The following is a 13,711-nucleotide window of genomic DNA, read 5'->3' on the forward strand; positions in this document are numbered from 1 at the left end:
TTCTGTTATGAATTGGCGCTATATAAATGGAATTGAATTACAAAGCATAATGAATTTTAGGCCATCTAAATGTGAAAAGACGTGATGAGAGATAAAATTCCAAATAGAAGTAACATTTTTTTTAGATATTGTTTGATCCATTTTATTTTGAATGTATTAAGAGAGCTGAAGTTGTTTTTCCATAAGAAATTACTTAACATTCTATCAATAGATTTACACATTGAATTATTAACAAATGATTATATGTTAATAATTCAATATGTAAATCTATTAATCACTGAACAGCATAGGTTAGACACAATATACCTTCTGCCTTATGAGCAAAACTCTGCCTTTCAAAGACAAATCTCTTTGTAACCAGTGGTTGAGAACCTTTTTGGTCTTTTCAATAATTAGATTAAAGTCTAAAGTTCCTCTGGATTTCCCGTCTTTGGTAATTTGGACCCCGAGTTATGTAACATAGTTTCTCACAGGGATATTGGAAACTGAGGTCACTGTACATTTATTCACTGGTAATATTTCACAATTATTGAAGTTAACGGAGAGCCCAGATGCCTTGGAGAAGGACTGGATCGTGCTGACTGCCACTGAAATTTGGGAGGCATTTTTAAGAAACAGTGCAGTATCATCTGTTAGCTGATAATTATTTCCCCGTTGGCAATAGCAATGCCTTTTAAAGAAGTGACTTTAATCTGTAAATTAAGTAGCTGTGCCGCTAGAAGGAAAAGGCATACAGATAGAGGACACCCTTGCTGGACCCAGTGTTTTAAATGAAATCTTGGGGATATGCCACTGTTAAGTTTAATAGAGCTGTTTGTTAGTATATAGTGTTTTGAGTGATTTGCAAAAGTTACCAAAACCGAATTTGTTTAGAGCAACCATCATAATGTGTGTTCTCTAGCGCCACATACTGGACACGGGAAGTAATGTTTAAAAAGGAAGATGCTGTAACTTCAGTTTACACTGTCCAATCTCCTTCAAATTTCACATGTTTGATAAGAGTCGCACCCTGATCACATCTACAGGCCAATAATGACGTAAAGTCATAGTGCCAGCTAGTGGCAACAGGAAGTAAGCATTCTGTGGCAAAATGATCCGTTTTACATGAAATCTTCGTGTTGTGTGGTGCATGATAGCCAACTATGTGGTGTTAGAAAACATCACATAGTGGACACAGGAAGTGACATTTAACTCCTATGTGGAGTGTCCAAAACAAATGAAAATTCAGAGCTGCATTGAACAGACAACATCTGGCAAAGACACCCCGCGATCTCCTTGCCGGACGTCATCCTGCTTTGCGATGAAAAGTTATCCAAAGCTTGAGTTTTCGTCAAAGGGCGTGTCCGTGGCGTGGTGTCAATTTTGTTGCAGAGATGTAGTAGGCCTTCGCAGCGCTTTGATAGATCAGGAGTCTTCAGTTCTGCTGCGTGTTTCTGCTCAGAGCAGATTACACGGCAAAGGTTTGAAAACCCACCCATTGCCGCCTGCATCTAAATTTATTATTTGTTATTTTATGCCGCAGCTCAAATTGCCGTGAGCTGGAATGAGCTAGAAACACGAAACTTGGCCCAATAACTGTAAATGATGTGCAAGTCCTTCCACAGAAATATGAGCCTAAACGACCACATGGTGGTGCTGTAATTAAGGCCCAATAATGCAATTTTGGAAAGGCCACGCCCTTCACACCATGTGTCCGATTGACTTGAAATTTCTCTCACAAGTCCAGCTCAATGTATCCTATAAAAAAGTCTCTTAGACTATTGAAGTCCGCCATGATGGATTTTTTTGCTAATTTGCATAATGTGAAAAAGTAAAATGAATAGAACTTCTTGAATCTATCGACAACAAATTTTTGATACAGCATTGCGGGACTTGAGATACACATTTCTATTATAAATTAGCAAGATTGGTCTAAATATCAACCAAAATATCTTCACAAAGGACAGTGCTTAGCACGAAATTGGCACTAACTCATTAACGATTTGTCCAATCATAAATTTTGGGACATATCTTCAGTCCCTGTTTGGGAAAAAGCGTGTCAAAGCATTTCATCAAAGCATTTGATCTCTACCCATTGCTTATAACTCAAGGTACCTTTGAGCAATGCTGATAAAACTCACAGGAGACATCCTGCACCATCTTCTGAACATACGAGTTTTGTTCAACTCCAATGAAGGGGGGGACGAATGGCGGAACTTTGAGTGTGCAATTATTTAACCTCTGCAGGCTGATGATGGAACATGTGTGTGATTGGTCTCACTCCTTCTTTCAAAAAGAATTCAACAAGTCACTTTGCTTGTTTTTGAAGGTTTGAACCCGCTCATTGCCGCCTGGAGCTGTATTTATCTTTGCATGTCTCATCATTATTAAATTGACTTGACAGAAATTAGAAAGTTAAATAAAATTAAATGATGACAAAACATTTTTTAAATCTCAAACCCACCAATAGAATCAGTATCTCCATCTTTAAAGACTCTTATTGTTGCTGCTCCTTGAAGCACATTGCTGAACTATTTTTAATGATAGTGTTGTTTGACAAGTCAGTCTTAATAACGTCATAAACGCAGACATGATGTTCACTGTGATGCACTGCTGCAACAATTAATCGATTATTTGATTAGTTGATCGATAGAAAAATCATTGGCAGCTATTTTGATTATTGATTAATCATTTCATTTTTCAAGCAAAAATTGTGAAAAAATGCTAAACATTCTCTGGTGTAAGGTTGACACGAAAGACTTTGGTGCTTTTCTTTGACATATATCATTGTAAAGTGAATATCTTTGGGTTTCGAACTTTTGGTCAAACGGAACAAGACATTTAACGTCACTCTAGGAAGTTGCGATGGGCATTTTGTCACTATTTTTGAACGTTTCATAGACTAAACACATCGATTAAATCAAAACAATAATCAGTGGATTAATCGCTAATGAAAATAATTGTTAATTGCAGCCCTACTTTAATGGATTACTTAAAGATGTCTGACATTGCTACGAGTAGATGCTTGTACTGTAGTAAAATGAACCCAAACCACTGACTAACCTGTAGGAGAAATAATACCTGTTGGGAAGTCAGGTTTTTAAGATGATTAAACAAATCAATGAGCTAATCCTTGTTGTTGCGTTGTGGTGTGTGTACTGTTGGGAGCTGTGACTATACAAATTCAATATTATACTGATGAACAGCATCTGTAAACGATAGAGGAAGCTCCCAAATTCATATTATCCTCCTGACAACTTTTGTTTGCTTCTTGTTTGTTTTCCTGGTTTTGAAATTCTAACACCATAGCTTGTGAACACAATGCTGTTCAGCAACTGAACAACTTTGTAATAATAGTAATAATAATAATAATAATAATAATAATAATGGCTTCGTTTCATGGTTTCCATTCCGGCAGAAACATTTTATTGGAGTAATTTTGTTAGTAATTTTGACTGGAATAATGTTTGGTCCTTACCTCAAAAGTACCTTCTGACAAATAAGATAAGAAGTTTCATTTAAGTGGATCAGAATCAGAAATACTTTATTGATCCCCGAGGAGAAGCTCTCTTGTTACAGCAGCTCTCTATCACATCAATACACACAGAAATAGAAGTACTAAGCAAAAAATATAATACACTATAATACAGGTCAGAAAATAAATTAAGTACCAAGTGGGTATAAGTATAAAATAAAATAAGTGTGAAGTACAAAGTGGGTTAACTGGTTGATGACAATAATACGGTATAAGCTAATAGTGCATGAACTGTCAAGTTAAGTGTAGCTTATTAAGATTATAATGAGACAAGGATATTGCATAGGATCCATATGTATCCAGTGAAACACTTCTTACAAAAGTTAAAAAGTGACAGACAGAAATTATTCTGTCGATTACCTCCGAAAACTTGCTCCCATTTATTTTGGTCTTGCAATTTTAATATGAGCTGTGGGAAGATGTTGATAATTTCATACTAAATTTTATCAGATTTAGCTTTTTACTATAGAAATTATTATTTTGTTGTTATGAATATAGTGACAAATATGCTAATGATTTTTCTTATTAATGTAATTTTACTTCGCCAAATTCCACATTCACAAATGTAAATTCACAAACACAAAACCTAATTTCTTTATTATGAAGCAAATGAAACAATGTCAATGATTTCTTCCTCACAAAACAAAAAAGCAATCAAAACAATAGTTGTTTGTGCAATCTTTTCAAAGTTTAAGTGAACTTACTGCCTTACACTTGCATCTTTATTTGTACTTAATTGACCTATTTTTGTTAGAATTATTTAATTCCTGTTGTCTTTGTTTGTGTTTTACACTGCTTTTCATTTCGTTATATTAATGCTTCATCTGTATGTATATGTCTCGGCTGCTTTGGTCTGTTGCTATGTTGAACTGTTTGAAATAAAGATAAAAAAAATACAGTAAAGTTACAACCACTTCCTGTTTCATGGTAAAACCATCACCACCCCATAACAGCCACACCGTTCAACGAAAACTCAAGCTTTGAGCAACTTTTCATCGTGAAGGTCTTTTATACACGTTGTCTAAGTGGCTCAGATTAACGGTCTATGACACCTAAAAATCACAAAACCTATGAAACAATTAAAAATGGCCGACTACCTGTTGAGTTTAGGTCATGTCACTAAGACTTTTTTGTTCCTCTTGGCATCTTACAGGTGCCTCCCAAATTATGTACATGTGGGTGAAACCGCAAAGAGGGGCTGAATTTTTGAGCCATTTTGCCCCACCCATTTCCGAAACCCATAAAATATCAAATATTTCACCAGTCCTGTTGAGTGTTCAAAGTTTCACAACTTTTCACGCATCTTTAGGAACCTCAAAAATATGATTATTCATTAAAAGTTGGAATCATAAAGAAAAAGAATAATAATTCCTTTGCATTTCAATAGGGCCTTCGTGCCAGTTGGCGATTGGGCCCTAAATATAGCCGCAGGCAGCAATGGGCAGGTTTAAACCTTTTTTCGCTCAACGGAAGGAAGCAGCTCGATCAGCTAAAATTAAAGCCTGAGGCAGCAACAAGCAAGACACTACAGCTTGCTTAATTCTATTTGAAGGAAGGAGTGAGAGAAAACACACTCATCACAAAGCCTGCAGCATTTCAATTATTGCGCACTCAAAGTTCTGCCATTCGTCCCCCCTTTATAGGATTTAAACAAAACTCAAGTGTGTGAGTTTAATCAGGATTGCGCAAAGGCATCTTTACGGCAGCGAGTTACGGCAGACGCCCACTCACACCAGTGAATATGAAACTTCAGATTTTGGTTAATTCTTGCCCCTAGAGCATTGGTGATATTCTGTCCACCATGTTTTGAGGTAGAGTTTTTTGGCATTTGTAGTGCCCCCTATGGGTCGAGATTAAAATGCTTCGGCACGCCTTTTCCCAAACATGGACCGAAGATATTTCCCAAGATTTGTGATGATTGGACAAATCGTTAATGAGTTTGTGCTAAGCCACGCCCTTGGTGAAAGTATTTTGGTTGATGTTTTTCTACCGATCTTGCTCAGTTATAAGAATAATTTCTATCTCAATGCTGTAGCAAAAATCTGGTAATAGAGTAAAAACTCTTGTGTTTATGTCATGTGCTGTGTAGTGGTATGTGGACCCAAATGCAGAGGACCAGGAAGCAGTATGAGGGTGAAGTAGCCGGATGGCTACAGTATTTATTGTGGGTGATGTTGTTTACAGGCAAATGCAAATGCAAGGGGGCACAAGCCAGTGTCTTGTGCCAGTCCCAAGTCTGGATAAATGCAGAGGGTTGTGTCAGGAAGGGCATCTGACGTAAAACACATGCCAAATTAAAAATGCAAATCGTGAAAGTGACTTCCATACCGGATCGGTCGGGGCCTGGGTTAACAACGACCGCCACCGGTGCTGTTGACCTACAGGGTACCGGTGGAAATTGGACTACTGTTGGTCAAAGACGAAGAAGGAGAGGAGGAAGGTGTGTTCGTAGGCAGAGAGAGAAGAGGAAAGCTAAGAATGTAGGACTGACAGTAGGGACTTTGAATGTTGGGACTATGACAGGGAAGGCTAGAGAGTTGATTGACATGATGCAGAGAAGGAAGGTGGACATACTGTGTGTCCAGGAGACCAGGTGGAAAGGTAGCAAGGCTAGAAGCTCAGGGGCAGGGTTCAAGTTGTTCTGCCATGGGTCAGATAGGAAGAGAAACGGAGTAGGAGTTATCCTGAAAGAGGAGTTTGTGAGGAATGTTCTAGAGGTGAAAAGAGTATCAGACAGGTTGATGAGTCTGAAGCTGGAAATTGAAGGGGTGATGTTCAATGTTGTGAGTGGTTATGCCCCACAGGTAGGATGTGAGATAGAAGAGAAGGAGAAATTCTGGAGTGAGTTAGATGAAGTGATGCAGAGCATCCCCAGAGGTGAGAGAGTGGTGATTGGTGCAGATTTCAATGGGTATGCAGGTGAAGGGAACAGAGGTGATGAGAATGTGATGGGCAGGTTTGGTCTTCAGGACAGGAATGCAGAAGGACAGATGGTGGTAGACTTTGCAAAGAGGATGGAAATGGCTGGAGTGAAGACTTTCTTCCAGAAGAGGCAGGAACATAGGGTGACATACAAGAGCGGAGGTAGAAGCACTCAGGTGGACTACATCTTGTGTAGACGTTGTAATCTGAAAGAGACCAGTGACTGTAAAGTAGTGGTATGGGAGAGTGTAGCTAGACAACACAGGATGGTAGTGTGTAAAATGACTCTGGTGGTGAGGAAGATGAAGAGGACAAAGGCAGAGCAGAGGACGAAGTGGTGGAAGTTGAAAAAGGAAGAATGTCGTGTAGTTTTCAGGGAGGAGCTGAGACAGACTCTGGGTGGTCAGGAAGTGCTCCCAGATGACTGGACCACTACAGCTAATGTGATCAGGGAGACAGGTAGGAGGGTACTTGGTGTGTCATCTGGAAAGAGGAAAGCGGACAAGGAGACTTGCTGGTGGAACGAGGAAGTGCAGGAGTGTATACAGAAAAAGAGGTTAGCTAAGAAGAAGTGGGACGCTGAGAGGACTGAAGAGAGTAGACAGGAGTACAGGGAGATGCAGCGTAAGGTGAAGGTAGAGGTGGCAAAGGCCAAACAAAGAGCATATGAGGACTTGTATGCTAGGTTGGACACTAAAGAGGGAGAGGTGGATATGTACAGGTTGGCCAGACAAAGAGATAGAGATGGGAAGGATGTGCAGCAGATTAGGGTGATTAAAGATAAGGATGGAAATGTATTGACAGGGTGCCAGGAGTGTGATGGGAAGATGGAAGGAGTACTTTGAAGAGTTGATGAATGAGGAAAATGAAAGGGAACGAAGAGTAGAAGAGGTGACTAGTGTGGAGCAGGAAGTAGCAAAGATTAGCAAGAGTGAAGTGAGGAGGACGTTGAAGAGGATGAAGAGTGGAAAGGCAGTTGGTCCTGATGACATACCTGTGGAGGTATGGAAGTGTCTAGGAGAGGTGGCAGTAGAGTTTCTGACTAGTTTGTTTAACAAGATCTTGGAGAGTGAGAGGATGCCCAAGGAATGGAGGAGAAATATACTGGTGCCAATTTTTAAGAACAAGGGAGATGTGCAGAGCTGTGGCAACTACAGAGGAATAAAGCTGATGAGCTATACAATGAAGTTGTGGGAAAGAGTAGTGGAAGCTAGGTTAAGGGCAGAGGTGAGCATCTGTGAGCAGCAATATGGTTTCATGCCTAGAAAGAGTACATCAGATGCAGTATTTGCTTTGAGGATGCTGATGGAGAAGTACAGATAAGGTCATAGGGAGTTGCATTATGTCTTCGTAGATTTAGAGAAAACGTATGACAGGGTGCCGAGAGAGGAGCTGTGGTATTGTATGAGGAAGTCTGGAGTGGCAGAGAAGTATGTTATGTGTGTATGAGAGCTGTAAGACCGTGGTGAGGTGTGCTGTAGGTGTGACAGGAGTTCAAGGTGGAGGTGGGTCTGCATCAAGGATCGGTTCTGAGCCCCTTCTTGCTGACAGATGAGGTTAGACAGGAATCTCCATGGACTATGATGTTTGCGGATGACATTGTGATTTGTAGTGAGAGCAGATGGAGGAAAATCTAGAGAGACAGAGGTCTGCTCTGGAAAACAGGAATGAAGCTTAGCCGCAGTAAGACAGAATACATGTGTGTCAATGAGAGGGACCCAGTTGGAACGGTGAGGTTACAGGGAGTAGAGGTGAAGAAGGTGCAGGACTTTAAGAACTTAGGGTCAACGGAGACTGTGGAAAAGAGGTGAAGAAGCGAGTGCAAGCAGGTTGGAACAGGTGGAGAAAAGTGTCAGGTGTGTTGAGTGATAAGAGTATCAGCAAGAATGAAAGGAAAGGTGTTCAAGACGGTGGTGAGACCAGCGATGTTGTACAGTTTAGAGACAGTGGCACTGAAGAAAAGACAAGAGGCAGAGCTGGAGGTAGCAGAGCTTAAGATGTTGAGGTTCTCTTTGGGAGTGACGAGGATGGACAGAATCAGGAATGAGTACATCAGAGGGACAGCTCATGTTAGATGTTTCGGAGATAAAGTCAGAGAGGCCAGATTGAGGTGGTTTTGACATGTTCAGAGGAGAGACTGTGAATATATTGGTAGAAGGATGGAGGTTGGAGCTGCCAGGCAGGAGGTCTAGAGGAAGACCAAAGAGGAGATTTATGGATGTAGTGAGAGAGGACATGAAGTTAATTGGTGTGAGTGAAGAGGATGCAGAGGACAGGGTTAGATGGAGGCACATGATTCGCAGTGGCGACCCCTGAAAGGGAACAGCCGAAAGGAAAAGAAGATGTGGTTTACAGGCAGGTACAGGCAGACAGACCGGTAAGCAGACAGTCAACAAACAGGCAATAGGCAGATAGGCAGACACAGGTCCAAGTAATAGGGAATGGGTTACTGGCTGGCAGTGGTGGAAACAGGGAAGTAAGTCCAATGAGGCTAACCAGTCCAATATGGAGCAGGTAAAGTTCAAAATCCAGACACGGTCCAAGGGAGACAAAGAATCCAAAACAGACTCACTGTAAAAATGCCAGGGAACTGGGCAAAGAAACCAGGTGCAACAAACACAAGACAGGAACCACATCAATCCTACACTGAACAAAGAAAGAGACCCGGACTAAATACCCTAGGGGAGGTGAGATAACGAGACACAGATGCAAACAATCAAGGAAGGGCCAACAATCAAAACTGGAGGGAAAGTAAACAAAGACAGGAAGTAAAACCACAAGACACACAAGGGGAGGAACACACTACAAAATAAAGCAGGAAGTGACAAAACCTCAAACTACAACAGTTTGGAAGCGCAACACACGCCCCACATTCTTCTTCGTTGTCCTAAGCTGGCACCTACATGCAACTCGACCGCCAACAGTTCGCTCTGTGATTTTGGGTCTGTTATACATTAGATTTTTATTAGATTTGGGTCTGTGCTACATTAGCCTAGCAGCTGGAGCTGAACTCACCACCAGATTTTTTCATTTTCAAACTATCAAGTGCTGACAGAAGTGACAGCACTTGAAACAATTTATCAGACTTCACACAGCTCCCTCTGGAGAGACAAAAGGCTTTATACTTTATAACTTGTTCACATATGCAGTCGTACTCCACAACACCTCTATAGCACAAAGCTTAGCACAAAGATTGCTAACCTAGTTTCTATAAAACTGAAAAAATACTTCCAACCACTCCAGCATGTTTTGAAATATTAGATTAATGCCAAAAAAATAAATACAATTTATTCAGGTTAAATAAATTCAGAGAAATCACTAAACCGATCCTGACTTACCTGATGCCTCTCACAGTCTGCCTGTCTGTCTGTTTACCTTCCCTGCTGTAATCAATAACTGTATACATTAAGGTGAACCACAGTCTGTCTGTCTCTATCTCTGGGCCTGTCTGTCTCTAATCTTTACAGTAGCATCCTACTGCTAGCTCTTTCTGTCTGTCCTCAGTCTGTTTTTGCAGTTAACTTTTACCAGCTTACACTCAATCTGTCCTGTATATCTGCTCGGTGTTGGTGCCTTGCTATTTTTACATCATACATTAACTAAGTCAGAGCTGCAGCTCTAAATTTAGTGTAGGGGTGAGGCAATGGCAAACATGAGGAGAGCAGCTGGCAGTCTGGAAATGCAGAGAAGTGAATTGAATGAAAACAGAAGTGAAATCAATCTTTATTCAACAGGTGCAACAACAAAAACAAGATATAGCTGCAGTCAGCAGGCGGGTTCAAACCTTTTTGTGTTCAACAGAAGGAAGCAACTCGATCGGCCAAAATTGATGCCGCAGGCAGCAACGAGCAAAGTAATTTCAGCTTGCATAATTCTGTTTGAAAAAAGGAGTGATTAGTCAATCACACACTTGTTCCATCATCACAAAGCCTGTGGCATTTCAGGCAGACATCTTGATGACATCTATGCTTATTGTGTTTAGATAGTGGTTGTTGGCTAAAGTTATTTAGTGTTAATCAGTGCTAAGGTTAAATAAACGCTAATGTATCTTTGAAAGAGCAGTTGCCTGTGGTCATTGTGTTGTAATGACAGCTGGTTGCGACGGTCAATGCTCGGAATTCACCCTTCCTTGTCCACCATTATTAATGTAAGATAGTACTTTAAATGTCAGCATTTTTAAGTGGACAGCCACCTTTGAGACTGTTTTTCATGTTTGATAATATTAATAATTGTATTAATATTCATAAATATATTTGATATTTTTGCTAATAACCAAACCTACCCTACCTGAATTCCAACACTCCTTACAACCCTTTTTAGCGTTTTGACTGAAAAGCACAGGTGTTACTAATAACATTAACGATGGCTCTGTCCCAGTAAACCATGACAGTGAGCAAGCATGAACAATAGCAGAACCCTGGAACTGCTCATGAAAATTGAAGTCAGTTGTTAATTGTACTGATTATACTTGTGCTTTTCCTGCTGTGACATTTTTAAAATGTCTGCAAAAAAGGTCTATTATGTGTTTTTTTCTGTAAGTATTAAGTTGTTTTGCGCTGAAGAGTATTCTTTATCATATAATCTCCTGATTGTAGGTGGAGCTGTCATTTTGTGTCTATATATAGCCTGCTTTTTGTTCATATGGATGTTTGCCTGAAGACTTGATAGTTAAAACATTGCATCATTAAAGCTGTGGAAGTTTGCAATATTTAGTATGCAGAATTTATATGCTGCTTTTATCCTGTAACTGTGCAACCCACTAGGGTTGTATGTGAACACCCTCCTCACTTTCCAATGTACCTCCAATTAAATGATATTACTTTGTCAGATTGAGTCTGAAATTTTTGTTGCATCACAGCAAATGGACAAAACTACTAAAATAAGCACCAAGTTATAATAAACTTGAATTATCCTTGAAAGTGACCACCAATAGAGGATCTTGCCTTGTGGACCATTGTCTATGTCTTTGTTCTGTACAAGTGACACCTGTAGTTAGGTTAAACTACAGTTGTGAATACAAGTTAATAGGACTTATTAAACTTTTATTTATACATACTAATGCAGGCGATCTGTTACTGCTGCTGGTCACGGGTCAGTTTTCTGTGAGGTCACCCAGCAGCAGGAGCAATTCGAGCTGCAGACCAGACGTCTCTTAACCAGGCTTCACTGCTATTTTTAACCAACAAACACTCTGAGTCAATCTGCACCTGTTGGGAAGAGAGAGAAAGCTTTGGGTTAAAAATGTTATGATATGCAGATGAAGACTTTTTTTGTACACAGACTGCATCACTGATGGATTTTTTGTATGGATCATTTCATGTTATTAGAGACGGTGTAGTCCCTCATTCGTCCAGGAGTGTTCTATCGTAGAAAAGGTTTCAGTCGTAGTCATCTGGACACTGTTTTCAGAATCAAGACGTTTCGGCTCCCATCCGGAAGTCATTCTCAATTGTGAAAAAGAAAAAAAAAAAAAAAAAAAAAAAAAACAATTGGACGGGAACTAGAAATTTAAGCTACTCTGTGTTACATAAGACCTGCCCTCAGGAAGGAATCTGCCTGAGTATCTGTTAATAGCTAGTTTCACCTGAAACTGACCTAATAGTTTCCAAGATGGCCCAGTAATCAGGCCTATTGTTTTCTGGCTGCATCCACTTCATCACTGTGTCCACCACCGTGTCCAGATGACTATGACAAACCTTTTCTACAATGTTATTAGAGAGTGAATTCTGGATTGTGGGGACATAGTTTTTATAGACTGATCTGTTATCAGAAGAATCTCCTCAACAACTTAAACTGGGAGAAACAGTTTGTGATTATTTGGATAAAGATTTCTTTATCTCTCCTTTGCTGAAACTGACATAACCCCTATGCTTTATGCAAATGAATGCGATAAAAATGCCCTATAAATGACAATATCATTTATCACAATTATTTGGACAATATATCATCCAACAAAAGTAGTTATCATGACAGACCTAGAGGCATTGTTTCAAGTTTCAAACTGGTCCTGTTTGCATTCAAAAAGACAAAACTCAAAAGGTCCAGAAATTGTAAACAAAATGTCAGCAGGCAGACACGGGACACGGAGGTCAGTACAATGACGAGGGAGTTTATTGTAAAGCAAGACAGAATAAAGGGTAAAGCAAATACAGTGGAGACGAGGGGCTGGAGCTAGGAAAGTCTATGAGTCTTATCTGATTATGAGTAGTTTGTTCAGTCCACTGGAGGAGACAGGAAACAGGAGAGCCAGGAGTCGAAGACACACACACACACGGTTGAGTGGAGTCCAAAGTCTTTGGGGAATCTTCAGGAGATACTGCGGTCGGGTTGAATCTCATAGTAGGTTTGAGACCAGACAGTGAGTGAACCGGGGGAGTGTGACTTTATAGTGTGGGGTTGGTGATTGGTGGCAGGTGTGTGATCAGTACTCAGGTGAGTGAGATCTGTTGATTGCAGTGGGTGGAGCTGGTGGTGTCTGTGTTGGCTTTCTGACACAAAAGCCATGTGGTGGAAATGGTGGTTTCTGTTTGCCAACTTACTGCCGTAAGCTGTCTCATTTCCATTTCCACATTCCAGCACTTTATAATCCATCAAGGAAATGCAAATCGGGTAAATGATCATTGAGTGGACTAAGCTGAATAAAAAGTAATAGTGTTAATTTATTGACTCCTTTCGCCAATCCTGTTTTAAAAGATACATGTCATGGTCAGCATTGGCATGCATTCATATTTCTAGCTCCACTGGAATAAAATGGAGGCTCTGCTCTTTATTTACCCGTTGCCATGGTGAATCGCTGTATCGGAGCTCCATTGATTTTGGCTTTTTTTCATTCCCCACGCATGCGCGTCTCAGGGTTACTCAACTTCAGTTTAGTTCAGGATTAGAGTCAGAGTTTGTTAAACCTGCTTTCTGAAACAGGCCCCAGAGGTTTTGAAAAGACAACAGCAGAATGTCACAATCTAAGAATCAGTATTCAATTCAATAAGGTTAAACAGGCAATCAAAGGCAGAGTTCAAGGCAAACAATTCAAAACATCAGGAAACTGGAAGGACTGTTTGCCATACTAGCTAGCTTAGCTGCTAACTAACCACTCAATTTATGAATTGATGAAAGTACCATCAACCAACCTGCGACTAGGTGTGCTGGTGAAATAGTTACGATCTTCAAGGTGATAAAGAAAAAGAGGGAATTGTTGCTGTTTTCCACTCAACAGAGTGAGACTTAACACACAGTCTTGTTTTGTTTGAGTTTTGGTAGTTATTTGGATAGTTGTTC

General features: G+C 40.2%; 1 protein-coding gene across 4 annotated transcripts in view; it reads right to left on the bottom strand.

Annotated features, from left to right (window-relative positions):
* Window positions 1–13,711, bottom strand: part of LOC122865149 (glutamic acid-rich protein-like) — an 86,499-nt gene that overhangs the window by 23,538 nt on the left and 49,250 nt on the right. For 2 of the 4 annotated variants that reach the window (XM_044173178.1, XM_044173179.1), the window contains 2 exons: window positions 11,493–11,643; window positions 10,221–10,310 (listed from right to left, as the gene is read on the bottom strand). The exons of 1 other annotated variant lie outside the window; for it this stretch is intronic. The gene's annotated coding sequence lies outside the window, so the exon portion shown is untranslated. Of the gene's footprint in view, window positions 1–9,774; window positions 10,018–10,220; window positions 10,311–11,492; window positions 11,644–13,711 lie in introns of those variants that run through there. One more of the 4 variants, XM_044173181.1, reaches the window with a different exon arrangement.

This window comes from Siniperca chuatsi, linkage group LG18, assembly GCF_020085105.1.
Source record: "Siniperca chuatsi isolate FFG_IHB_CAS linkage group LG18, ASM2008510v1, whole genome shotgun sequence".
Lineage (NCBI taxonomy): Eukaryota > Metazoa > Chordata > Actinopteri > Centrarchiformes > Sinipercidae > Siniperca > Siniperca chuatsi.